Source organism: Oratosquilla oratoria, chromosome 16 (genome assembly GCF_046742065.1).
Source record: "Oratosquilla oratoria isolate Oo_2021 chromosome 16, ASM4674206v1, whole genome shotgun sequence".
NCBI lineage: Eukaryota > Metazoa > Arthropoda > Malacostraca > Stomatopoda > Squillidae > Oratosquilla > Oratosquilla oratoria.
The window spans coordinates 20,815,423-20,820,422 of NC_134792.1; positions in this window are offsets into that span (position 1 = coordinate 20,815,423).

Genomic DNA, 5,000 nt, shown 5'->3' on the forward strand with positions numbered 1-5,000 from the left:
TCTCTCTCTCTCTCTCTCTCTCTCTCTCTCTCTCTCTCTCTCTCTCTCTCTCTCTCTCTCTCTCTCTCTCTCTCTCTCTCTCTCTCTCTCTCTCTCTCTCTCTCTCTCTCTCTCTCTCTCTCTCTCTCTCTCCCTCTCTTTCTATCTATCTATCTATCTATCTATCTATCTATCTATCTATCTATCTATCTATCTATCTATCTATCTATCTATCTATCTATCTATCTATCCATCTATCTCTCCCTCTTTGCTTGTTTCTCTCTCTATCTCGCTTTCTCTCTCTTTTTCTCTTTCCCTTTCTCGCTCTCTCTCTCTCTCCCTCTTCCTCTCTGTCTCTTACTCTATCTTTTCCTATCTCTCTTTCTCACATGACCAAGTCACTATGGTGACATATAGTGACGATTCTATTACCTGCCTTCGAATGTAGTCAGACCAGAGGAAAGCACACGAAACAGAGGGTTGATTTCGTTATAGACGAGGGCGAGGAGGTCGCCTCAGCCTAATAACGTCACTTATGTATTTTGTTCTGATTCAGTTCACCCGAAGGTTTGTGTAGTTGTCGCCGTGGAGATGTCTAGAACAGAACTTTTAACATCTTCGTCTCCGCTGGCAAACGCCATCTATAGTTACTAATTTTTTTTTTTTTTTTTTTTTTTTTTTTTTTAGGTTTACCTATTTTATTGCCTTATCTACAAAGTGTACTCGTAATTTTCCTAAGTTTAGTCAATGAAGTTTGTAAAATTCTGCTTTAAAATGACAGAAAGCGTTCTCTAAGACTGTAGAAAGATTTTGAAATTACGGTCATTCTTCTTTGATGTTTCGTTCACCCGGTAACGTCTTCGGATTTTGTCCTAACGAATGCCATACAATTTTCTTCAGAGAGAGGTGGTCCTTGAATTGAAGTGATGGAATCTTATTTTGATCTGTCTTCTCAGTGCAGGGCCTTATACATGGCCGAATAAAGATAATATGACCTTAACCATCTTTACTTAGTTTATTCTGAATAACGACAGGAAATTATTCCCTGAGTATGGGAGAGAGAAAAATTAATAAACGAAAAAAAAAAAAAATCCATCGACCGAAGCCTCGTCTGGTCAACTTCCTTATCTGGGAAAAAAAAAAAAAAAAAAAAAAAAAAGTGGGGCCTTATACATGGCCGAATAAAATAATCCAACCTTAACCATAGTTTACTTAGTTTGTTCTGAATAACGACAGGAAATTATTTTCTGCGTATGGGAGAGAGAGAAATGAATACACGAAAAAAAGAACTCCATCGACAGAAGCCTGGTCTGGTCAACTTCCTTATCTAAAAAAAAAAAAAAAAAAAAAAAAAAAATCCCGCAGCCTTATGTTATCCAAAACGACCTCGTAAAACGTCACCTGATTGAAGAGATTAGGTCCCTGGCACCACCTCCTTTTCGGTCCTTCTTCGTGACGCTTTTGGCAAGCAAGCTTACACTTCAGAAAGTGGATTGAGGCGCCCATCCACTCACAAAGTCTTCGACGACATATCCATCAATCGCGACGTCTTCACCTTGACACCTATCAAGCGTGTCGGCATTCAATCTCAATCTCGTCAAAGAGGTGGTTGGTGGGCCAGGATCTCTGGTCTCGAGATTCGTATGAATTACTTAACCAAAATACTGCTCGTGGGTTGATCCTTCCTGTGGGCTGAGTAACATCATTGGGCATTTATCATGACGAAGTTCCTAAAGATTATAACTTTGTCGCCAAAGAAAATTTATTTAGACTGATGTCTTTAATACGCGAGTTCAGACAGTGTGCAATACCATTATAATACCATTTTCTGCATGATGAAGATTTATTCCACAATCAAATCACTCAGAGGGATGCCAACCAAATTCCTAAAACCAAAGAGCAGAGGGAAGGACGGGACTAGTTTCCAGTTCCTTTAAGAATACAAAAAAAAAAAAAAAAAAATTCTGATAGAACTTCTCTACCCTCATTCTATTGTTAAAACTATACTATGAGATTACGCTCCATTTTTCCTAATTGTCTTGCCTGTTTCCATTCTCATCGCCTTCTTATTTATTTCTCTCAACTCCCCTCAATCTTTTGCTTCTCTATTCTCCGGTCCTCCCTCTTTCTCCTCCTACTCCGCCTCCCTTATTTCCTTTCACCCCTTCTACGTATACCTCCTCCTTTTACCTCACCATTCACAATCACAGACAATTCCTTCTCTTACCAATTAGGTGGAAGGAAAAAGAAAGGTAAGGAGATTTCTGCCATATTAACTTTTTTTTCTTTTTTAATGATGAGTTCTTAGAATGTCTTTGATATACTTACAGAACAGAAATACGTCCAGTTAAGTTTAGAAAATAGATAAGATCTCTTGCTTATTTTTTCTTCTTTTTCAGAATATATGACATGAAGAAATAGGCAAGTTATGCATATGATTATGCTTGGGAAGTACGTAGTTGAGGGTAAAGTATCTATATCCGTCTCGCTATTGTGAATATATGACAACTAAGAGAACACAGACACAGACGGACAGACAGACGGACAAACAGACAGACAGACAGACAGACAGACAGACAGACAGACAGACAGACAGACAGACAGACAGACAGACAGACAGACAGACAGACACACACACACACACACACACACACACACACACACACACACACACACACACACACACACACACACACACACACACACACACACACACACACACACACACACACACACACACACACACACACACACACACACACACACACACACACACACACACACACACACACACACACACACACACACACACACACACACAGACAAACATACAGATAGAGACGGGAAATTTTTGAGAGACTAACAAGCCAAAGATAGAAAAATATAGTGACTATGTTGTTGGAAGCAAGAAACGTGCTGGGCAAGGTGCTCCAACCTGCTGTTTGAATGAAGACAATGATAACTGTGGTTATAAGTGTCTTATAAAACAGAAAGTCTATATGAATGTTGACATGAATCGTAGCCTAATGGAAATCTAATTTTCCTATAATCTCAATCACCTTCAATCTCCAGCTACTGCGGGAGTGCTTTCATGTGCTGAGATAGTTCGTATTTCAAAAATGCTTTCTTGCATCAAATTCATTGTATTTTCTTTAGTGATTCAACCTTGAGCAGATACATTCTATCAGGACCTAATTTTATCAGGTATCGTCTTTATCTCTAGTTTGATATCCATAATTACTTCTCCCTTATTGGTGAAAAAAATCCAAAACTAGAATACCCGAAAAATATATATAATGATTATTATAGTAATAAGAAGAAAAACAACAGATGCTGTAAGACAAAAAGAATTGGAGATATGGAAGAAAAATATAGTAGCAATGAAAAAAGTTATGTATTTGCAAAAAATATATACAAAATAGATAAGAAATAATTAAATGAAATAAAAATTACATAGCCATTTTTTCAACCAGTGATTTATGATTACTGGCTTCATTAACGTCACTATCATTATTACTTTTTGAGTGATCTCTCTGATAAATTTGATTTAGGAAGAGTTCAAGCGAAATAAAGTTATTAATATAAAAGAAAAAAAGAAAATTAACAATTCAGCGAAACCTAAAAACTACAAACTTATTACTCAGTGACATTATCAAAGAATATTATGTAAAAGTTATAACAATTGGAAAACAGGTAGGGGCACTAGTAGGGATAGTTATAATAAACCTAAGCTACAGTCACCTATAAACACCCATGCTGGGTCCCTGACCTAGGCCGAGGTGTTTGCCCCATCCTATGCAAATGTTATGAATGTGTGGACACCGTAGGTCAGTGGTTTCCAGCCCCAGGGTCGCGACCCAAACTAGGGTCGCGAGGGCGTTTTTGAGGGTCGCCAGAGGTCTTTTTAATTTTTTTTTTCAAGTTTCAAATGCATTTAAATTCATTGTGCTAGTAAATATAAACTGAACTATAAAAACGAAAGTTTATCAACATTATGCAAGTACGTAGATATATAACATGAAATGGTTGAATTTATTATTACAATTAGAGTCGCGACTCCAGGCTAAGAGTGGATTTAGGGGTCGCAGCCAAAAAAGGTTGGGAAACTGCCGTAGCTCCACACGCGCGTAAGTAATAGGGTGACCCGAATGAAAGCTATTGACGTGGGTGCTACCAGTAGTGGTCGTGGGTGTGGATTTCAGTATTGATAAGGTTTATGGCAAAACTGAGTTGAGCCTCACCTAGATAAATTGCACAAAGTGCCGTTTGGACTTTCACGTTTTGGACGAGATATCTTAAAGTGAATATATATATATATATATGTATATCTTTTCTAGATTCTAATACTGTTTTTTTTATTCTGTATTTTCTATTTTATATATTTTTTTCATTTTACTTTAGTTTAGTTTACTCCTTTGTGTTTTATTATATATATATATATATATATATACATATATACATATATATATATGCATATCTATATATATATCTATATATATATATATAATATATATATACATATATATATATATATACATATATATATATACATACATATATGTTTTGTTAAAAACAACTGCGCATCCGGCACTACAAAGCTTCTTGAGTAGACTTTCAAGTCTTCTGAACGTAGATTTCTGGTCACAGGACAGACGGAATAGTAAGTTTCCAGTAGACATTAGGAACTATTGTTGAGTAGGAGTATACAGACGTTTCGCTAAGCGCAGTTAGCATTTTCAATGTAACAGAAACAGAGAGTATAAGACATAATATGCATAGAAAGAAAGCTCTGGGTGAGGTCACAATATAAGACGCTGGGGGAGGTCACATTACAAGTGTGGGATGGAGGGGGAATTTGTCACTGTGGGGAAAATGAGAATGAGAAAGTTCTTCTCTCCATATATTACCGCAACCAAAAAACAGCTACACTTTTAATTAGAAATAACACTTCTCCTCTCACCGAAACTCTCGCTTGCACCAACGTAGTATACAAAAATTCCAGCCCCTAGAGGACTGTACGC